The sequence below is a fragment of the Schistocerca americana genome, chromosome 6, assembly GCF_021461395.2.
Source record: "Schistocerca americana isolate TAMUIC-IGC-003095 chromosome 6, iqSchAmer2.1, whole genome shotgun sequence".
Classification (NCBI taxonomy): domain Eukaryota; kingdom Metazoa; phylum Arthropoda; class Insecta; order Orthoptera; family Acrididae; genus Schistocerca; species Schistocerca americana.
In genome coordinates, this window is record NC_060124.1 from 557923952 (window position 1) to 557948621 (window position 24670).

Here is a 24670-nt window from a genome sequence, read left to right on the forward strand (position 1 = left end):
GGAAAGTAGTCGAGGAACAATGAAGCCATGAGTAAGTGACAAGGTGCTGAACGTCCACATCTCGTCGCAGAACGTGACGGTCAGGCCTGCTCGCTAATCGGCGATCTGTGATAGATCTCTTGACAGGGTACAGTACTGGTGCACGTGCAAGAGTTTCAGAGCACACTGTGGAGCATGGGGCTCAACACCAGACGATCCCTGCGTGTTCCAGCAGTGACCCGAGGACATAACTAGTCAGGATTTCAGTGGGCAAGAGTCGTCAATGTTGGCTCGCGGGTCAGTGGAAACTTGTCACCTGGTAGGGTGAATCACCTTCCTTGTTACACCAGGTCGATGTTAGTGTCTGGGTACACCGTTGCCCAAGCGAACGGCTGCTTGAAACATGCACTCCGCCACGGACAACGTCGGGTTGGAACAGTATTATGCTACCGAGGACGCTTACCTGCGGATTGCATGGCACCTGTGGTAGTAATCGAAGCCACCATAACAGCTGGGAACTATGTAATCATTGTTGTGATGTACTTGCATCCTTTCGTTCTTGATGTCCTCCGCGGCGGTCGTAACCTCTTCCAGGAGCATACTTGTCCGTGTCGTAAGGCCAGAATAGTGCTACAGTGGTGTGATGTTTATGACTGCGAACTCACATAGATGTGTGGAACATACACTCCTGGAAATGGAAAAAAGAACACATTGACACCGGTGTGTCAGACCCACCATACTTGCTCCGGACACTGCGAGAGGGCTGCACAAGCAATGATCACATGCACGGCACAGCGGACACACCAGGAACCGCGGTGTTGGCCGTCGAATGGCGTTAGCTGCGCAGCATTTGTGCACCGCCGCCGTCAGTGTCAGCCAGTTTGCCGTGGCATACGGAGCTCCATCGCGGTCTTTAACACTGGTAGCATGCCGCGACAGCGTGGACGTGAACCGTATGTGCAGTTGACGGACTTTGAGCGAGGGCGTATAGTGGGCATGCGGGAGGCTGGGTGGACGTACCGCCGAATTGCTCAACACGTGGGGCGTGAGGTCTCCACAGTACATCGATGTTGTCGCCAGTGGTCGGCGGAAGGTGCACGTGCCCGTTGACATGGGACCGGACGGCAGCGACGCACGGATGCACGCCAAGACCGTAGGATCCTACGCAGTGCCGTTGGGGACCGCACCGCCACTTCCCAGCAAATTAGGGACACTGTTGCTCCTGGGGTATCGGCGAGGACCATTCGCAACCGTCTCCATGAAGCTGGGCTACGGTCCCGCACACCGTTAGGCCGTCTTCCGCTCACGCCCCAACATCGTGCAGCCCGCCTCCAGTGGTGTCGCGATAGGCGTGAATGGAGGGACGAATGGAGACGTGTCGTCTTCAGCGATGAGAGTCGCTTCTGCCTTGGTGCCAATGATGGTCGTATGCGTGTTTGGCGCCGTGCAGGTGACCGCCACAATCAGGACTGCATACGACCGAGGCACACAGGGCCAACACCCGGCATCATGGTGTGGGGAGCGATCTCCTACACTGGCCGTACACCACTGGTGATCGTCGAGGGGGCACTGAATAGTGCACGGTACATCCAAACCGTCATCGAACCCATCGTTCTACCATTCCTAGACCGGCAAGGGAACTTGCTGTTCCAACAGGACAATGCACGTCTGCATGTATCCCGTGCCACCCAACGTGCTCTAGAAAGTGTAAGTCAACTACCCTGGCCAGCAAGATCTCCGGATCTGTCCCCCATTGAGCATGTTTGGGACAGGATGAAGCGTCGTCTCACGCGGTCTGCACGTCCAGCACGAACGCTGGTCCAACTGAGGCGCCAGGTGGAAATGGCATGACAAGCCGTTCCACAGGACTACATCCAGCATCTCTACGATCGTCTCCATGGGAGAACAGCAGCCTGCATTGCTGCGAAAGGTGGATATACACTGTACTAGTGCCGACATTGTGCATGCTCTGTTGCCTGTGTCTATGTGCCTGTGGTTCTGTCAGTGTGATCATGTGATGTATCTGACCCCAGGAATGTGTCAATAAAGTTTCCCCTTCCTGGGACAATGAATTCACGGTGTTCTTATTTCAATTTCCAGGAGTGTACATGGAATGCTATCAGTGGTCATTTCCGCGTGAAAAATCTACCGTCCCGTTAATTTACGCCAATTGCGTGATCTCTTTGTAGCTATATCGTGCTGCCTACCTTCACAAGGTAGGCGTGTCAAATGCTTCACACACAAAATCACTGATCTACTACTTCCAAATGGGCAGCAATATGCTCTTAAGCAGCTGACCATAATGTCTTGCTTCATAAGCGTAAATAATTTAAGGTTACCTGGCGATGATTGGCTGACAGAAACTGGTAATGGATAAAGGTATATTTCATCCCTGGATCTCGGTAATCTGCGACTTTCTTCACATATTTACAAGTTGTAGGGCTCTACAAGAAAAAATACATACGCGAAGAAAATACGGTATCATACTTGTTCAGAATGGAAAAATAAATTGGCATGCATTGTGAGTTGCAATGGTGGTGACAGAGTAGTTTTTCTAGGGACAGAGGCCCCTCGGGACATCAGTCGCAACCTCTGAGCGGCTCTTGATGAACAGGTAGGAGGGAGATTATAGCTGGACTTGGATAGTGTCGCCTCACCGAATCCCACACATAGGATGAGGAATCTGATTCACCTTAAATACTTTATGATAGACTAAAAATTTCGATAATTTGTAATCAGACAGACAAGTATTCGCTACAGCGCATAAGACAGCAAATTGGGTTGTAGGCGTGATGTTGGTTTTCCCAATGGAAATATGCAAGATTGTTAGTTCAAGAATGGTTTTGTTGCATATAGTTTCCACCCCTCCCCCCCGCCCCAATTGCGGCACATCTGTGTTTTAATTATTTGATTTGGTTTTTTTTCTTGTCTGTGCCCCGACTTCCATTTTAAATGTTTTTAATTGAATGACTGTGTCGCCTTGTAATCTCCCCACGGAAAATTACCCTCCACCACGCAATAATTAATAATGGTCAACCAAATCATCCACATGTATTTACGTTTGAAAAGTATCTGATCAGATTTTCTAGTAATATATGAGCCGACAGCTCGTCGACGCCAAGGTATTTTTCTAGTACGTTTATTCTTTGGAACAACAGAGGTACAGAAATGTATGCTCCATGTTTATTATAGAGAGAGAGAGGAACAGCTTCGGAAGTATCGGTTGGAAGATTGTCGGAGTGCTAAAGGAGATTTATTTACTCTTCTTCGCGCTAAAGCAAGCTAGGAAAGTTTGTGCCGCTAGCTTGATAGATAAAGAGAAAGAAAAACCTGTAAAAAAAAATTACATGAGACTTGGAACCAACAGAAAACGGAACATGTACGGAAATGGATTCAATATACAATTTTCCTCAGAAATAAGGTTTGTGACCATTTTATTCTAGAGTGAATGACGAATGAGTTCTCTGTCTGAACCATTGATGATTGTCTGGGCCCTGTAATTAATTGGGAAGTTTCAGCTGTGACGAAGAGAGCCTGCAATGTCTGAGTTTTTTGAAATCGTCCAAAAAGGCTTCGTCCACATCTGAAATTTTAGATCTGTCGTAAGCTGAACGAATTGTTCAAACGATCGATTTTCCCAACTGAATGCAGCGCTTAATAATAATAACAAATGTAAAGATCGTTTCTAGCAAGCCAGCCGCTGAATATTAAGACGGTGGGCTCCACCAGAGACTCTACTAGGCTGATTTCACGTAAATAATATATTTAAACTGTACACAGATAAAGGACAGAGAGAGAGAGAGAGAGACAGAGAGAGAGAGAGAGAGAGAGAGAGTGAGAGAATCCTCCATTAGCATAATTGTTTCTCTGTCTTTTCACGGATCAGCCTAACTAGAAGACACGAAGCCCTGACTTTATTGTACCGATTTATGTGTGAGAGGGAAAGAGCGATAAAGGCGACAGATACACTTCTGTACAGACAAAACATTACACCAAGTTAGCGGCAAGCTGCATTCACATAGACTTTCATCATTTACAAGAGCAGAGTAGAATTCATTATAGCCTCTTTTCATGCGAGAGGGAATCTTATAGAATTTCTATTTTTTCTGGTCCTCTGTGGACAGGATTCTGGGAATATAAAAAAACTCAGAAGTAGAGTCTTCTTTGATTGTCTATTTTTCTTCAAGCATAAAGGTCTGACACTCTTCCAAGCGCGCGCTCTTCATACACTTTTACATAAGATTTTTTCAATTAATGTCGCTAAATAGTGTAATACTGATCATGTCGCTTGCGATGGCACAACTCGTACAGTAGAGTGTAACTCCCTGAGCTGACGGAAGTGAATGAACTCTCTTTGGTATGGTCTGTGTCTTCGTAAAGAGGGGTACAACTGAACACACAGGGAGTAAATTAAATCTTTGCTCTACGGTGCTCTACACACTATGGATGACTTTATCTTTAAAATGTTACTCCAGGCTATGAATCTTGCTACTCAGAAGGCGTAAAATGAAACTGAGGTAATACATTTCCCTCAATGCTGGCTGAAATTATTCAGTTAGAATCAATGCTGCCTACTTTCGAATCTTAGTTAACATTATTCAGTACTACTTCGGCGGGGACATTCAACTGTAGAGTTGAATTGACGAAGATTGTAGGCGAAAGTTTGTACATTCTGTACATAAAATGAGATTTGCTATGCGTTTTGAGTTTGATGGCCAGTTCTCTGGCAGTGACAGTTATTATTCAGCCTTTCGATAGGAAATCATTAGGTTTTCAAACATTATTTTACACACATATAAAGAAAATGTATCAGTACCTGTAAGAGATGAATGGGCGTCAAAAGACAAATGCTCACATCGAAAGTTAGTACTGCTACTTTTTCGTAGATTTACAGTACATAAAATTATCAGTTTCTCATAGTTCCGCAAAAGGTTTGTCATACATGAATGTTTTCAATGCGTGTCACTATGTGCGTTGTTACAAAGTATTTGTTGTGAAGTATACAGTTCTCTGGAATAAAGTCTTCCAAAATAACTCTTAGAACAATAAACATATTGCATGAGTGCACAAGAAGGTACATGTCTATATTGGCCCTAGAGTGCAGGTTCGATCTGAAGGACATTCAGTTACCAGTTACCATGTTTCTCACATTGTGCTTTGAAGTTCTTTTGGAAGAATTGGAGTCTCTTTCTTTGGTATGACATTTTAACAGCAGTGCAATTCTGTTTTAATATTTGCTTTGTGCATGAATGTATTCTTCTTCATTTTGGCATTAACCTAATTGATGTTGGGAAACCATCCATAAAAACCAAAACCAGAGCAGCATTTGATAACGTTGTTTCATCTGGATACAGGTTTGATATCAAAGAGATAGGATGCCTTGATATTAATAGTTTACACATTTACCTTTCTAAACTTTATTGCAGTAAATCCATGCATCTCAAGTTCTTGTTTATTTATAAGAGGTATCATATTCTGATATGGATATAAACATTTTAGTCTCCCTGAACCAGGAAATCTCAGTAGATTCTACACAGGATGTTAAATGCATATAACCCCAACTAGTCTAATCTCTTTGGTTTTCTACTTGTTCATTTTGTTAGTGATAAGGGAAGACTTAAGATGACTGTGAATGAGGATTTGATTGACCTCCTTATCAAAATAAGATTTTCTTTGGCTTGCTGTAGTGGATAAGTTTATTAATGATTGCCTCGCTATATGTGAATGTGATTGTATATCACACTTTAGGTCTGGAATCAGTTTGTACCAGTTGTTTTCTTTTGGGTTGTCAAACATCAATTTACACAGTGTAACCAGTTGTTATTGGTCATTTACTGTTCTTTCAAAGGGCTCCAAATATTTGAACCTTTAAGTTTGCACATGGTCTCACATTACATCATAAACTGACACAGCTTGTGAAAATGTCGCGCAGGTGGACTTCATTCTGGATGATATTTTGAAATCAGTATTTGGCGTAACTCATTGTTCCAGAGAAAATACCTTCACCTGTCACTCGTAAATTGTGTGCCAGGATTACAAACTCTGGCAAAATAGCTAGCTTGTATGTGTCGAATTACAGATGTACTCATCGCTTTTTTTAATGTATGCACCTGAAAATACTTGCTAAAAACATGATGTAGTGCAATCACACAGAGGTCTCTTGCCTTCGCCCATGGAAGAGGTCAAAAATATTTATGGTAACAAGCTGTAGTGGTTTATTTGGAAAAATGGGACTGTCTGGTGATCTGTTTATTCCCCAATGTAATATCTGGTTTATGTTCTTTTTATGGTACCTCCTTTTACTTGTGGGATGGATTGGGATGACAGATTGGATGGATACAGCTTTTAGTTTGCATTCGTAGCAATTAATTACTCCAGGTTTTAACTGACATCTCTGTATTTGGTCAGAACATCTTGCAGATCGACTGGCAGATGGCCATCAATATGACTCGACTTACATACCTTCTTCCGAGTGGCTGTTATTGTATCACTGACCTTACAAGTGTTTAAGATACAAGAACACATGGATAATTGTTTGCCCTCCCCATCTGCACACATACCTGCCAATAGAACCAGCTGCTGCCTCCAACAGAAGCTGACAAATTTACCTTCAAGATACTGCCCCCAATCATAACATTAATGTTCCAACAGATAAGTCGATCACTGTATTCTTCCCCGTAATGTAATCAACATATAGGATGCAATGAGTCAAAAGTCTGTTGACAATGAGAAAGGTGTGACAAATTGCCTATTCCTCAAGTTTCACTTGAAGGTGGGCCTCCAGCTTAATAGCTCTAGTTCACATATGTACAGCACCGAGAATTCTTCTGCGTGCACTAACAGACAACGTTATTCCACTCAGAAATTCCTTTGCACAGGGTGGTTGAGATTGTCATTTGTGTTTTGGAATCAACAACTGCTACTGTACTGATTCGCTCAGTTTGCGTGGTGATACTCAATTGCTTCTCTGTGGGTTCAACCCACGGACAACTTTCATGGCTAGCTTGTAATTCTACCCGCATGCACATCCCACCATTGTCGTGAAACATGTGGAGGTCTAAATTTGTGACCCTCTCATACTCCTCAACCAGCACATTGGGTCTAATTTTTTCTTATGGGTTGTGATCAGGGGGCCCATCCGAACATCGTTTCTAATAGTAAATAATAGTATTATTATTTTTACAAAATGCTGACACCCACTGTGTTTGTTCTTTTATCTTCCATTATATAAACTTCGTGAGCTACGTTGTACATGTTATTGTGATTCTATCAGCCACCTTGCATGTTTTTACGTGTTGCTTGTCTCTGTTGGTCTTGTGAGTTTTGGTGAGAGGATCGTCCATTCTATTTGTTTACATGCCTTGTTATCAGGTGACGTGCGACCTTCGTTATTGTTGCTACACCTGTTATCAGGCAGTAAAACGACTGTATCAGTTGCAAACAGGAATTCGTCTATGTGTTGATTAAGAACAGCCATTAATTTTTCCATAATGTTAATAGGTAGTCTTTCCTTTAACACTTTTAATGCAGTAGTGAGTGCCATCTCCTGATTCCAATATTTCAAGTGTTCAAAATTTCTGAAAGTAGGCGCACGGGGCGCCTTGCTTACTTTCGTAAGTGGCAGAATTAAACAGTTCTTTACACAGTTTCTCTTGGTGTCCTTTTCAACAACACTTGGCTGAAAATATCTTTCTCAAAGCAATTATATGTTAAACATTTCTCTGATGCTTTAGTAGCCCATAATGCAGTGCCTCCCTTCCTGTGTCCTGCCACGAACTTAATCTTCTGTATATTTTTTTGTATATCACTCCATCTGTTGGGAATGATACCTCAAAATGATTTTATGAATACAACGGGGTATGTTCCACTTGCTCCTAGTGGAAATGTTGTGAATTGTTGTTGTTGGAGCTCCATAAAATGTTCAGGAAAACACCGTATCACCTACACAGTATGTGGTACTCTGCACTGATTTGGCTTTGTCCATTGGCAGTGCACACATTACTATGGTTATTCCCAATGACCTAGCCACATACACCACATCTGCTATCTTCGTTAAAAATAGTCGTTTCAGCGTCTAACAATTTCAAATTATGTTTTAGTCCTGGTGTCTCACGTACAGAGATTTCATTTCCATACTGATCGTCGCGTCCAATATCATGTTTCCTAACCATTTTTCTGTGACCTCGAAGATGCATGCTTCCATGTCTCCTAAATGATTTCGGTTTACGATTCCAACCTCATTATGAATTTATTTACCTTGTTCGCAGCACCAGAGAACAGTATAATCGGTCTGAGTTAGTGGAAATTTTGTCATCAATGATCTTGAGTGTTTGTTTGCTTGGTTGTTGCATACCATTGGACATTTGCTCTCGTATTGACGAATCTTGCTCATCAAGCAAATTTTTCCATCATCAAGTTTTCCTGTCTTGTCTATAATGTCATCCATTTTGCGAGATAGATTTTCAGTGGTTTCTTTAATTCTAGCCTGCTCCCAATCTTTGCTGCTTTGTTCATCGGCTGCATGGAGTACGGAAATGGTGGTATGCACTCGCCAACTACTTTTGCAAACTTTCTCAAACCATTTTAAAGAAATTATTCGATAAAAAATTTGATTTTCTCGCATCTCACAGCCTCATTAGACAGCTACATGATGAACTGCCGCGCATTTCGATAATGGTGATTGTTACTGCGATGTTTCAATATTAAGTAAGGTACTGCGCGATATTCAAATATTTTGTAATGAAAAAGAAGATAACTATGACTTTGCGTTTGGTGTAAGTTGGCTCATGTACTGCTACATATGAAATGTAGGTAACACATTGAATTTTCCTTCAAACTTGAAGCAAGATCTGCCTTCGATCTCCAGAAAATGCATCATGTGTACTGTGCTAGCTAGTGTACAAACGATAGAGTGGAAGTAATATATTCATAACAACTCTCTTTTAAAAAAGAGTTTTTGCAAAATGACTGCATGCAAAATTTGACTAATTACCCATATAGTTAACGCAAAACTTTCTAGCTGCTGTGATATGCGAAAAGCTCTAGACTTTTTCAATGAAAAAATAGGAATTGTACCCTTTTACATTATTAATCTGTTAAGATCCAATCAGACGTTATGCTGAAATCGTGCTGGCGCTTGGCCGTTGTGGGTGCTGTCTCCCTACCTCATGTACGACTTCCAACACTGAAATAGTAAACGTGCGTGTGCAACGCTCGTTACACATTAATTTAAACTAATTAATCAAAATCTTCAAATCAGGGGCACCTGTATTGAATGGAAATACCGTCACAGTGAGACAATAAATTAGACATGCAAGTAACTAACTATATTTAATATTTACAGGTCGCCTATTTAGAATTGGTTCTATGCCAGTTGGGTTTATAGTTGCAAAGCCAGAATGCACTGAATTGTACCGCCTTTTGTGCAGAAGGTTCTACATGAACCAAAGAAAACGCCTATTAAGCATTACTATTGCGAGAATAATCGATTCTCTGAACATTAACGGCAAACAATGGTTATCTTACTGAACCTCCAACACATTAGATGATACGTAAAATTTATATGGAAGATTTCTTGGGAAACGCAGCGGACTTTCGTAATCTGCACAGTTCGCAAATGCAAAGTAACCGAGTGCAAGACTCGAGAAATAAGAGAAGTCAGTAATTAAAACTTCCGGGCTAAGAGGCCGTGGTCCAGTCAAGACTCACCTCAGATTATGTTGCCCGCAGCTGGCAACGAAACGTCAGGGAGAAGTATTTCTACTATTGGACCACGGCCTCTTAGCCCGAAAGTTTTAATTACTGAAGACGCCGGCCGTGAAAGCCTACACGCTATGAATAAGAGAAGTAATCAAGCAATGTAAGTAGCGCTGCAAATCCTCTAAGTTGTGAGCTGCTTAGATAATGGACAGCGGAATGCGAAACTTACATAGAACTCAGCACACATGTGCCCCAATGCACAGGTCAGCACCGAACATAAAATGGCTGAGATGGCAGCCAAGAGTAGTAGGACTACCTTCGTACAGGAACATTCTGCACTGTTGCCAAATTTATTCAAAATGGCGGCGAAGACGTCATCCAAGATGGCGGCATGTAGACTTGGCAACAGTGCATGACATCATTCAAGATGGCGGATTTTGGTGGGAAAATAGGTCAATTGTGCTACCTCCACTAACCTTACCCCCAGAGAAATAGTGGGAAATTTGAATTTTGTCCGGAAAATAGGCCGACTAGGCTATGTCCACTAACCTAACCCTCCAGAAGAAATTGGCGCTAAGTTCAAATTCCAACACGATAATGTCTCCAAAAGTGTACTTCTATTTATTATTATTATCATTTATTATTTATTCAAGATGTCTGATTTCGGCGGGAAGAAAGCCATTTGCGGTACATCCATAACAAAAATCTGTCACAAGTTCAAATTCCAACACCATAGACGGCCACACATACGAAATAGTGCAGATCCTACGAACTTTGATTTTCACTTATGTTTTTTCACTGCTAACCTATCAAAATCGCATCACATAGTAAACTGCGCTTGTGCTAACCTAATACACATCCTCTGATTTTGCAGGGAAAAAGTATGTAAGTCTTTATTTCAAGCAGTACAGTCATCACTTGTTCTCCAACAGACTTAGTACACATCTCGAGATCGCAGCAAAACCCAGTGCGCTCGGCACTAGGTCCAGTCTCTAACTGACTTAGTTCAAGTCTTCGCCAGCAGAGGAGGCTACTCCTGGCGCCACCGGTCAGCGATAGCCCACTACTGGTCTAGCGGCCGCTCGGACCACACTAGCCGCATGGAACCTGTCAATATGTTTTCGCCGGACACGCTGGAACCCGCCGATGCCGACGTCACACAACCGCACGCCCGTTCGCCATCCACCACATGGTCGACATAGAACGCACTGCCACACTTTTGGCGCCAAATTTGTTTTGCTGGACAGGTGGGAGCCTGTCCCTGTGTACCTCACAACGGTGGGTCGGCCGCTCGGACCTCTAATCATGTTTTACTCGTCGGAACCTGCAGATTCTGACGTCACAACGGTAGGTTGTCCATTCACCACGTGTATTCACCCCTCTCATACGTTTCGCACCAGAATTGTTGGCCTGAGAGTGGAATCTTCCCTCTACGTCACAACAGTCGGTTAGCGATCCACAACGTGTTTTCGTGGCGGACAAAGAATATGCTTGACGCCAAAGTTGTTTGCTGGAGAGTGGAACATGCCCTGGCGTCACATAACTGCCAGTCCATCGACAAAGAACGCTCTCGCTAAGTTAACTGACTCAAGATCGTCTGCTCTCTCTTGTTCCCCATGAAGCCGCCAGACATGGGACGGGCACTGCTTCTACACGTGAGCGAACCCCGACAAACAGTCGAAACCGTACGTTGGTGTGAAGGAAGATCTCAAAGGGAGCTCCTCCAAAAACGAGCAACCTGATGTTTTCCATGAACTTCACATCACCAGAAGCCACCGTGCGATGGACATTGGCTGTACAGAGGATCTGCCCTCCATAAACCGGTCGACAATGGATGCTGGGGAACAGGAAAGTTCCAAAGGCAGTTCCTCCAAAAAGAAAAGGAGAGTGGCACATCCGGGTGCTAAATAAGTAGCCCATTATTCGCCAAATAGCGAAAGGGGTTTGTAGCCAAATAAGTCGGCAGACTGCTGGAAGGCCTAATTGCAGAGACACAATGCGTCAGGTCAAAGGGACATTGATACGACAGCCACCTCCTCAGTGGGTTCACACCAAGAGGCACATAGTGACATGATGTGCAGACTGTCTCAGCATCCAACGTCATGACCTAGGAAAAACAGGTGACACTTGTATCATACCACATGAACAGGCGACTGGACTGAGCAAATGGAAGAAATTGATCTGAATACCGACATGGCTGCACTCCCTCAAACTGAGTGAAAACATTTGTCACCCCAAACGGAGCAGCTTACAACTACAAGACGATTTTCCGAGGACGCACCGACTTTGGAATGTGGGTCTTCTATGCGTTGGCACCTAAGTAAGGAACGTTAACCTCCCCACTTGTTCCTTAAAGCATGCTCCAGCCGTAAGGCTATATAACTCACAGTTTAAATATAAACAAGATCCAGTCGTATCTGCAACTTCTCAATCTGCAAGATTTCTTATATGCTGCCGATATAGACATTCTGCTACTGCATAGAATAAACCGCCATTGAACTGGAGCGAATAACTGGATACAATGCTATTACTAATCTGGGCATTGGAGCGGATTTAGGGACAGTACTTTTAGTAAAGAAAGGGATTATAATGATTCACCTCTAAAAACTGCCAAACAGCAGAAGAATCGCCATCACCATCAATCGTCAACACGTATAATCAATGTGTACACTCCATCAGGCAGTGTCACTCAGCGAGGCAGGGCAGACTTTTGTAAGGGAGAAATACACCCACTTTTTTTGGGAGAACCACGACGATCTGATATTCGAAAGTAATTTCAGCTGCGTGATAAGCCCACTGTCCTTCAGCAAACAGCAAAGGCAGGATTTAAAAAAAACTAACATTCACTATAAAAGCAGCTACAGTTAGCCAAAATTCGATGATGAGATTTTAAGCAAGTGATTTTTAAACAGCTACTATTAATTTTGAACCCACTGTCATACAGTACACAGTAAAATACAGAATTTTAGAAACAATTAACAGTCACCGAAAAAGTAGGTACACTTAACCGCAATTCCCTGATCAATTTTAACCCTAAAAACACCAAAGTATTTTAGGTTACACTGAGCACCAACCAAGGGCAAATTTTGCCCGTGTTACAATAAGTTGTAAATTTTGTAATTTGTTGTATACGTATTTATTTTATATAATTCTGTTTCCATTGAGATATTAGTTTAACAGGAAATAGTGACAATGTAATTGAAAGCTTAATTTTTTAACACTCATAGGCTGAATATAAGAACCAAGAATGGTCAAATCTTGGTTAATGAAAGTATGTGTAAACAAGATAAGAAGGTTTGTAATTGAATACAAAGGCTGTATAAAGTTTCTTTGGACTCTTTGATCTATTAACTGAATAATACAGCTTTGTCATTGAGAGAAAGTTTCAAAAACAGAAATGAAAACACATGCTAAAATACATGTTACTGTACATTGAAAATTCTCGGGCAACACTTTTCACTTGGAGAGAATATTTCAACTTACAGATGACATTTACCTCCTGCACACAAAATGGTTGATTCTGTATGAGTCTTACACAGATGGCGCCCACGCCTTCCACATGTTAACTTGGTTTTTGTGATGTTGTCTCTTGCTCTCTGGTTACTTGCATTCTTCAAGCATAAGTGGCACCTTGCTTTCCTAGTTGGTTCTTCATTTACAGCAATTTTGTTTACCTCTAGTTTCTTTCCTAGGATCTCTGCCATCGCGAAAATAACAGGCAACTGGAGTCCTTTCAAATCCATGGCTCGCTCTTCTACGTATGGTTTCAAAAGTTCGTGGCCTAATTCATGGAGATACAGTTTTCTGGCGTTTGCCTTCCCTTCATTCTATTTAGGCGCATTCATCTTGAACAGTGTGTATGAGTTAACTGCAGCTATATCAAGTAGGCTGTAGAACACTGACAGTGGCCATCTTGTCGTACACCTTTTTGTAGAGTATGTCCTAACCATTTCATCTACGGCATCCACTCCTCTCTTTGTGGAATTATAGCACAGGTTTATGTGTGTTTCCTTTTGTGGTGAATCAACGTCTGCTCCTGCATTATGGTGTTGGTAGACAACATCAACAGATTTTTCTTTGGTTTTTTTCTTTGTGATGTAAGAGACAATTGTTACTTGCGGCTTCTTAGAAGATGAGTCTGTGAATGCGAATTTGGAGGAATACAGCTGTCTGCCTGCTGTCGTCTTAAGTTCCTGCGGTACATGTTTTCTGCTTGATTTGAGTGCCCCAACCAATGTAAGTTTGTAGTCTTGATAGAGAATGTCTGCCAACTCCATAGTAGTGTAGAAGCGATTAGTTGTGATATTGTAGCCTGTATTCTTTATTCGCTCCACCAGTCTCTTCACAATCTCAAGAGGACCTCATTCACTGGCAGGTCTACTGTCTTTTCCAGCATACACTTCCATTTTTATTATGTATCGTTCAGTTTCACAACAAAGCATTCTGACTAATATTCCTTATTTTCCAGGTTTGTCTTTGAGGGAAACTTTGAAAGGACAACGACCTCTGAAGAGACACAACATCTCATCAATTGTATTGTCAGGTCCACTTCTGAAGTACCGTGGGAATATTCCATTCAATACTTCAAATACTTCACGCAGTAGCGCAAATTTGTCGCGTACACGTCTTTCTTACCTGGTACCTTCATCATCAAAGCGAAGAATTTTCAATAACTGATATGCTCTTGTCTTACCCATAGCTCCTCTATAAATCGCTCTTCCCGATAAACTGGACCATAAATCAGATAAAGAAATATTGGTGTCCTTGTAAACTCCCATTAGAATTAAAATTCCCATCAATGCATATATTTCAGAATCGCTAACTGGAAATACGTTTTCTCTTTCAGCTTCTTCATTTGTAGGGTCAAGTATTTTCCGTACTAATTCAGGAGTGAAAATTCTTTTAAATGATTCACATATGCTTGTTACTTTCCCAGCACTGGTTATTCCTTGACGTTCACAGACTATGTTCAAATGGTTAAAATGGCTCTGGGCACTATGGGACTTAACATCTGAGGTCATAAGTCCCCTAGAACTTAGAGCTACTTAAACCTAACTAGCCTAAGGACATCACACTCATCCATGCCCGAGGCAGGATTCGAACCTGCGACCGCAGCAGTTGCGCGGTTCCGGACTGAAGCGCCTAGAACCGCTCGGCCACCGCGGCTGGCACAGACTATGTTACCAAAATCCCGTTTACTATGTCTCGGAGCTTCTGCAAGATACACTCTGCCAGAACTTGTAACATATTTATTTGGAGTGTTACCCGCATGGTTTGTTTCTTCTTCACTGTCCTCCGCTTCTTCACTGGAATCCTTTCCTACTTCTGTATAATCTGACTCAAAATCACTTATATCTGATAATTCGTCGTCGAGTAACAGTTCTGCAAGAACTTCTGCGTCGTTCAAGCCTCTATAACTCATCTTACAAAATCTACTAAACAATAAAGGCGTCGCTCTACTGTGACAAACTGCTAATAGTAATAATGGCAAGTCTAAAATCAACTCATGTTCGAGGTTGCCAACTGAACAAAAGAAAGAAAAACGTACGGGCAATTTTTGCCCATGCTCGGAAGATAATAAGAATTATGGTCCTGTGGAGTACCAACCCCCGGCAAAATGTGCCCCTGGGTGTAAAATTCCCATTTTGTACTTGCAATTTAACCATAGAAACGTACAGCATAGTGCATTATAACGTAAAAGACAAATAGACGAATACCCATAAACACAGAAGGGTATTTGCCATGACATTTTTAAAAAATAATAATGTACGGGCAATTTTTGCCCGTGCTTGGTGTTTCTAGGGTTGTAAATGAATTTTAAGCAGCTGCTATTAATTATGGACCTACTGTCATTCAGTAGATAGCAAACTATAGAATTTTTTTTAAAAAAAGCAACTGGCAATCACTGAATAGGTAGCTACATTTATCCAAAATTTACTAATCAGTTTTTAACCACATGACTTTTTTTAACAGCTGCTGTTAATATAATCCCAATTAGATTCAAATCGTTTCTAGAGCAACAGCCAATTCTAGTCTGTTCGGGGTGCAGGATCCACAGCACAGAGCCTGCATTCCATGGCCTCTAAGGTATGCACGATGGGATGCCAATTTCAGTCTTTGAGCTCCCCCTGCTTATTTCTGGAAATATTCTTAGGCGTCGTGGAAGCAGTGTGGCGGCGCATTATCATCTTGAAACACTGCAGAACCATCAGGGTGTTGGAAGGCTAAAAATGGGTGGAGATGGCCTCCGAGGAGACCAACATACCGAAGACTACTTAAAGTGCCGGCTCCCATACCCCGTGGAACCCAAGTTCTTGTCGACTGTCTAGTGGAAGACATGTCTCACTAATCCTCTGCTGAAATGAGACATGATTTGTTCACTGTTGTCCTTCTGTCACTATTGACGATCCGTCTCAGATGCCACCAGTCACAATCATCGATGGTGGCTGGAGGGCTGACAGCTTGCCTCTTGTGGACTGTGACACTCTCTTTCAGCCATTCACGATACACCCTGGACACTGTTGCACATGTGTTGCTGAATTCATGCACCAGTGCCAAAATCGAAATTCGTATCTCTCTGCCACCGACCAACACATCCCGTTCGAATGGCGTCAGCTTACAACGAAGTCGCATGTTACACAAATCACTTGTAAAACCACTTCCCAGAAGGCCTCCTAAACAAATGCAGCTGGCACGGGAGGGATGTGGTGCGCACACAACAAAACAGCTTTAGGCCACTTTGTCACACAAGAGTATTTACTTAAAGTAATGATCGTCTGTTGTGGCATCGGCAGCACTTGTGTAACATAATTGATCCTTGACGTTATGTAGACGTTGGGTAAGGTTACTTTCCGTATTTCATCAGGCTTCTTCAGAGAGTGAGTCTGTATGCAGGCAGCATACTAGCAAAAACATTCCTGTAGTTAACAGTTACCGCGTACCGTGTATTGTTCCTGTATTCTGTGCGTACATATTGCATTTTAGAGAGTGGTGTAAGCTGATCGTGGTGTTGCAAATGCATGCCGCGTCCTATATTCGTAATGCCAGATGTCCTTATATTCAGATTCGCTTCCGAGACAAGATCGTATTCGCAAACGATCTGAAGAGCGTCCTGTGATTCCTGATCGTCCGTGACTACAAAACCTACGTCGTCCGCATAGGCACTGCAGACAACCTTGCTTCGATTGATAGTTAAGCGTCTTAAACGTTGGCTCACAGTGGCAAGTAAGGTTCAATGGTGATGGCGAACAGTGCCATCGACGTGGACAGCTTTATCTCATTGAACTGTTAATTTTAATTGCTTTAGTCAGCTGGCCATTAATCACGAGTGTTGTATTTCCTTTACTGAAATTTCACGTATAAAGTTGATAAACTGTAGTGGAAATGTCACTGTACGCTCGGTGCTGATAAGGTATTGGTGGTTAACTTTGTCGAATACCTTTGCAAAATCAAGTGATATCAAAGCACACTTGATCTTGCAAGCATTTACAGTGGCAGTGACGTTTCTGTACTCACATAAGTCGTATATGATCTCGTGCCATGATTTTCTAGTCACTATTCTGTAACGTAAGAAGTCCAAAATCATCAATAAAACTGCTTCCTGTGTGTTTAGGAATTAAAATGAGCTCTTTAGGGACTTTAAAATTCGGCTGCAATAATTCATTATACATACGTAATAACGTAGTCTTCAGTTGATCTTGAAATACGTGGTAAAATGCTGCAGTGAGGCCGTCGCGTCCCGGTGATTTATTTTTAGGGCTCCTCGATTTAGGAAATTCAAGTCTTCTTCATCGATTTCCTGCAAGAGGTTTTCGACTTCAGCACCGCTTTATTTACCGTGTAAGGTGTGCAGTAATTAGTGCTGTATTCCGGCGTCGGTATGTTTCACGGACAGCAGCTCTTCCTGGTGTTTATCGGTTGCGGTTTTGATTTCGTTTCGGTGCAGGAGCCTGGTGCCATCACGTAGCTTGATCTGTGTCGTGATTTTCTTCTGCCCTTCACGGATCACGTGGAACATAGATGGTTCTTTTTGTTCTATCACATTCTGCGTCCTGGACCTTACTTTGTAGCCTTTCGTCTGCTGTCGCTTGAGTTTTAAAAGTTTTCCTTTAATTTTTTTATCTGTAAGTAATTTTAGATTAACAAGGCATCTAATTTGTATAAATGTCTCAGACAAGTAAAATAAAATTCAGTTGTGTTCTTTCGCCACGAATACTTTTCTCTTGGTTAACTTGGAATTTTTTTTTTTTTTTAAATTTATGGTTTGGCAAGTTTTAGCCACCATTCTGTTACCGAGCTGTATTGTGCGTCTTTCTTTTCGCATTTCCTGCACTTGTCGAGAAAGACTCGCCGACGTTCCACATCTTGTAAATGGCTGTTGTTGAGTTTTAATGTACCTATTCCCCCAAATGTTCCTAGTTTGTCCATGTTAATAGTGCAAATGTATGCGACATGATCACAAAAAAATTGTCGGCCAAACTTCGGAGTGTAGGATTTGGGTCGCCAGTTGTTCCGAAACATAAATTCTGTTCAACCGACTGGCAGAGTGCCTTGTTAAAAGTGTGAAACCAGAGGATGAACCATGTGTGTGTGTTCTCGCACATCAGTGAAACTCATTTCGTGATCGATCCGTTCCAGTTCCTCAGATTTATTGACATTAAGCATCTGGTCCTTTGGGCTTATCATGCAGCTGAAATTACTTGCGAATATCACATCGTCGTGGTTCCCTCCAAAAAAGTGGGTGTATTTCGCCCTTACAAACGTCTGCCCTGCCTCGCTGAATGCCACTGCCTGATGGAGCGTACACACTGAATAGACGTGTTGACGGTTGACATTGACGGCGATTCCTCTGCTGTTTGGCAGTTTTTAGAGATGTATCATTATAAGCCCTTTCTTTGCTAAAAATGCTGTCCCTAAATCCGCTCCAATGCCCGGATTGGTAATAGCATTGTATCCAGTTATTCATTCCAGGTCAATGGCAGTTTCTTCTATGCAGTAGCAGAATGTCTATATTGGCAGCATATAAGAAATCTTGCAGATTCATAAGTTGCAGATACGACTGGATCTTGTTTATATTTAAACTGTGAGTTTTATACCCTTAAGGCTGAAGCATGCTTTAAGGAACAAGTGGGGAGGTTAACGTTCCTTACTTAGGTGCCAACGCATAGAAGGCCCACATGCCAAAGTCGGTGCGTCCTCGGAAAATCGTCTTGTAGTTGTGAGCTGCTCCGTTTGGGGTGACAAACGTTTTCACTCAGTTTGAGGGAGTGCAGCCATGTCGGAATTCAGATCAATTTCTTCCATTTGCTCAGCCCAGTCGCCTGTTCATGTGGTCTGGTACAAGTGTCACCCGGTTTTCCTAGGTCACGATGACTTGACTTTGGATACTGAGACACTCTGCAGATCATGTCACCAAGTGCCTCTTGGTGTGAACCCACTGAGGAGGCGGCTGTCGTATCAACGTCCCTTTGACCTGACACAGTGTGTCTGGAATCTGGAATTAGTCGTTCCAGGAGTCTGCCGACTTATTTGGCTACCAGTCCCTTTCGCTATTTCGAGAAGTATTGGGCTACTTATTTAGCACCCGAATGTGCCACTCTCCTTTTCTTTTGGGAGGAACTGCCTTTGGAATTTTCCGTTCGCCAGCATCCGTCGTCGACCGGATAATCGGGGTTAGTTCCTCTGTAACGCCGTTCTCCATCGCACTGTGGCTTCTGGTGACGCGAAGTTCATGGAAAACATCAGGTTGCTCGTTTTTGGAGCAGCTCCCTTTGAGATCTTCCTTCACATCAGCATGCGGTTTCGACCGTTTGACGGGGTCCTCCCTCGTGTAGAAGCATTGTCCGTCCCGTGTCTGGCGGCTTCATGGGGAACATGTGTGTGCTCTTGGCGGGGCACGATCGGCCCTAAATCATCAGGCATTACCACGGGAGAGCCTACATTAATATCTTCAGTTAACGGAGCCACGACTGTGTGAGTTATGGGTTGAGCCCCGCGGCCGCCGTAGCTTACGTCAGAGGCTATTATTATTACTGTTAAGACGGCGTCGCAGCTTCACAGGCAGGAATCTGCACCACGCGCCGTTGCATGTGCTGTGCGCGAACATGGCCTGGCGCACAACAGCCAGCTGCCCATCGTATATCATTGCGCCACTGTATCCACCGACATGAACAAACGAATTTTAAGAAAATGAAACACATACAGCCGTCCTTACGATCTTACAGTGAAGAGCCAAAGAAACTGGCACACCTGCCAAATGCCGTGTAGGGCCCCCACGAGCACGGAAAAGTGCCTAAACAGGACGTGGCGTGGACGCAACTAATGTATCAACTACTGATCGAGGGAACTGACACTATCAATCCTGTAGGGCTGTCCATAAATCCGTAAGAGTACGAGGCGGTGGAGGTCTCTTCTCAATAGCACATTGCAAGACACCCCAGATATTCTCAATAATGTTCATGCCTGGGGAGTTTGACGGCCAGTGGAAGTGTTTAAACTCAGAAAAGCGTTCCTGGAGCCACTCTGTAGCAATTCTGGACGTGTGGGGTGTCGCATTGTCCTGTTGGAATTGCCCAAGTCCGACGGAATGCACAATGGACATGAATGGCTGCAGGTGATCAGACAGGATGCTTACGTACGTGTCACCTGTCAGAATCATATCTAGACATATCAGGGATACTGTATCACTTCAATTACACCCGCCCCACACCATTACAGAGCCTCCACCAGCTTGAACAGTCCCCTGATGACATGCAAGGTACATGGATTCATGAGGTTGTCTCCATACGCGTACACGTCCATTGGCTCTATAGAATTGGAAACGAAACTCGTCCGACCAAGCCACATGTTTCCTGTCATCAACTGTCCAATGTCGGTATTGACGGGCCCAAGCGAGGTGTAAAGCTTTGTGTCATGCAGTCATCAAGGGCACACGAGTGGACCTTCGGTGGAGGAGGAGATTAGTGTTTAACGTCCCGTCGACAACGAGGTCATTAGAGACGGAGCGCAAGCTCGGGTGAGGGAAGGAAGGGGAAGGAAATCGGCCGTGCCCTTTCAAAGGAACCATCCCGGCATTTGCCTGAAGCGATTTAGGGAAATCACGGAAAACCTAAATCAGGATGGCCGGAGACGGGATTGAACCGTCGTCCTCCCGAATGCGAGTCCAGTGTGCTAACCACTGCGCCACCTCGCTCGGTGGACCTTCGGTGAAAGCCTACATCGACGATGTTTCGTTGAATGGTTCGCACGCTGACACTTGTTGATGGCCCAGTATCGAAATCTGCAGCAATTTGCGGAAGGGTTGCACTTCTGTCATATTCCACAATTCTCTTCAGTCGACGTTGGTCCCTTTCTAGCAGAATCTTTTTCCGGCCGCAGCGATGTCGGAAATTTGATGCTTTACGGGATTCCTGACATCAGTTGCAAACGTAACAGACTATCTGTAACTGTGATGTCGTCTCTCCAACCATCAGCTGCAACGTATATATGGGTCGTTATAACCCCTTCAGCATCAACTAAGGCCTGAAGTTGTGCACTGAAGCGCCGAAACTGGTAGCTACACAATAAATGACATCGCTAAGGACGACTGTAGGTGTTTCATTTGATTACAATAATGATCAGCCCTAGTCCTCCAGAAGCCCAGTCAAAAGATGGACGTACGAAAACTTAAACATATGAAGGTATGTGTTTCTGTAGAACAATCTTAACGTGCCTTACCCCTTTCAGTAAGGGGAATTTGTGTACTTTCGGGCCGGCCGGGATGGTCGAGCGGTTCTAGGCGTTACAGTCTGGAACCGCGCCACCGCTACGGTCGCAGGTTCGAATCCTGCCTCGGACATGGATGTGTGTGATGTCCTTAGATTAGTTATGTTTAAGTAGTTCTAAGTTCTAGGGGACTCATGACCTTAGAAGTTAAGTCCCATAGTGCTCCGAGCCATTTGAACCATTTTATACTTTCGGCCACCTTTCCACAAAGTTACTGATCACCCTACCGTATGGTGTTAACACAGAATTTATTTGTTCTGCTTTAATTTCGAAGGGCAGCTCGAAAATCAGCACTGTGCGGATCCCAATCCCGCATACATAATTATAACTTCGCTGACAATTCCACCTACAACGACACTCTGCAAATCACACTTAAGAGCTAGCAGAGGGTTCATCTAACCACCTTCACAATAATTCTCTATTATTCCAATTTCGAACAGCGCGCGGAAAACACTGAACACAAATATTTTTCCGTGCGAGCTCTGATTTCCCTTATTTTATTATGACGATTGTTTGTCCGTACGCAGGTAGGCGTCAACAAAATATTTTTGCATTCGGAGAAGATAGTTGGTGATTGAAATTCCATGAGCCGAGCGGTTCTAGGCGCTTCAGTCCGGAACCGCGCTGCTGCTATGGTCGCAGGTTCGAATCCTGCCTCGGGCATGGATGTGTGTGATGTCCTTAGGTTGGTTAGGTTTAAGTAGTTCTAAGTCTAGGGGACTGATGACCTCAGATGTTAAGCCGCATAGTGCTTAGAGCCATTTGAACCATTTGAAATTCCATGAGAAGGCTCCACCGCAACGAAAAATGCCTTTGTTTTAATAATGTCCTCCCCAAATCCTGTATCGTGTCCGTGATACTCTCTCCCTTATTTCTTGATAATACAAAACGTGCTGCTCTTCTTTGAACGTTCTCGATTTACTCCGTTAATCCAACCTGGTAAGGCCGGCCGCGGTGGTCATGCGGTTCTAGGCGCTGCAGTCCGGAACCGCGGGACTGCTACGGTCGCAGGTTCGAATCCTCGGGCATGGATGTGTGTGATGTCCTTAGGTTAGTTAGGTTTAAGTAGTTCTAAGTTCTAGGGGACTGATGACCTAAGATGTTAAGTCCCATAGTGCTCAGAGCCAACCTGGTAAGGATCCCATACAGTGCAGCAGTACTCCAAAAGAGGACGGACAAGCGTAGTGTACGCAGTCTCATTAGCAGATTGTTACGTTTTCTGTTTTTCCGATAAAACGCAATCTTTGGTTCGTCTGCCCAACAACGTTTTCTATGTGTTCTTTCCTATTTCATTTGTTCGTATCTGTAATTCCCAGGTGTTTGGTTGAATTTACAGCCTTTGGATTTGATTGATTTATCGTGTAATCGAAGCTTAACGGATTCCTTTTTGCACTCATGTGGATTACCTCGCACTTTTCACTAGTTAGAGTCAACTGCCAATTTTTGCACCATACAGATATCTTTTCAAAATCGTTTTGCAATTTGTTTTGAACTTCTGATGACTTTACTAGACGATAAACGACAGCACCATCTGCAAACCACCTTAGACGGCTACTCAGACTGTCTCCTACATCGTTTATATAGAAAAGGGAACAGCAGACGGCCTACTTAGTCGAACGCCAGAGATCACTTCTGTTTTGCTCCATGACTTACTACGAACTGCGATCTCTCTGACCTGAAATGACGAATCCAGTCACATAACCGAGACGATTTCCTTAAGCACGCAATTTGACTACAAGTCGCCTGTGAGGTATAGTGTTAAAAGCCTTCCGGAGATCTAGAAATACACAATCAACATGAAATCATTTGTCAATGGCACTAAACACGTCCTGTCAGTAGAGAGCTAGTAGTATTTCACAAGAACGATGTTTTCTAAATCCGTGTTGACTGTGTGTCAATAGACCGCTTTCTTCGAGGTAATTCATAGTGTTCGAACACAGTATGTGTTCCAAAATCCTGCTGCAAATCGACGTTAATGATATGGGTCCGTAATTTAGTGAATTACTCCTACCGGATTCCTTGTATTTGTGTGACCTGTGCAACTTTCCAGTCTTTGGGTACGGATCTTTCGTCGAGCGAACGGTTGTATACCTGTATGACTGTTGCGTATGGAGCTATTGCGTCAGCATACTCTGAAAGAAACATAATTGGTATACAGTCTGCCTGGAAGACTTGCTTTTGTTAAGTGATTTAAGTTGCTTCATTACTCCAAGGATATTTTCTTCTAAGTTATTCATGGTGGCAGCTGTCCTTGATTCGAATTCTGGAATATTTACTTCGTCTTTCTTGATGAAGGAATTTCGGAAGGCTGTGTTTACTAACTGTGTTCTAGCAGCACTGTCATCGGCAGTATTTCCTTTGCTATCGCGCAGAGAAGGCATCGATTGTGTGTAGCCACCAGCATACTTTATATACGACCAGAATCTGAATTTTCTGCCAGGTTTCGAGACAAAGCTTCGATGTGGGAACTATTATAAGCATCTCGCATTGAAGTCCGAGCTAGATGTCGAGCTTCTGGAAAAGATTGCAAAACTTAAGAATTTTGCGTTCGTTTCAATTTGGCATGCTTTTTCATGGTTTCCCAACAGTGTTCTGACCCGTTTTGTGTACCAAGTGGGATCAGCTCCGTCCTTTCTTAATTTTTTTGTTATAAATCTCTTAATTGCTGTTGATACTTTTACTTTGAATTACAAGCCACTTACATTTTTAATATGGAAAGAGTGGCCGGCCGCTGTGGCCGAGCGGTTCTAGCCGCTACAGTCCGGGACCGCGTTGCTGCTACGGTCGCAGGTTTGAATCCTGCCTCGGGCATGGATGTGTGTGATGTCCTTAGGTTAGTTAGCTTTAAGTAGTTCTAAGTTCTAGGGGACTGATGTCCTCAGATGTTAAGTCCCATAGTGCTCAGAGCCATTTGAATTTGGAGAGTGGAGATTGTCTTTCAGGAAGGCGTCCAGTGAATTTTTATCTGCTTTTTTGTATAGGTATGCTTTTCGTTTGATTTTGGAGTAGTTGGTGGTTACAATACTCAATCTCGCTACGACAACTTTGTGTTCACTAATCCCTGTATCCATTTTGATGCTCGTTATTAGCTCAGGATTATTTGTTGCTAAGAGGTCAAGTGCATTTTCAGAACCGTTTATTATTCGCCCTAGTTCACGAACTAACTGCTCGAAATATTTCAGAGATTAGCACAATGTCGGACGATGTTTTACGCGTACCTCCGGATTTA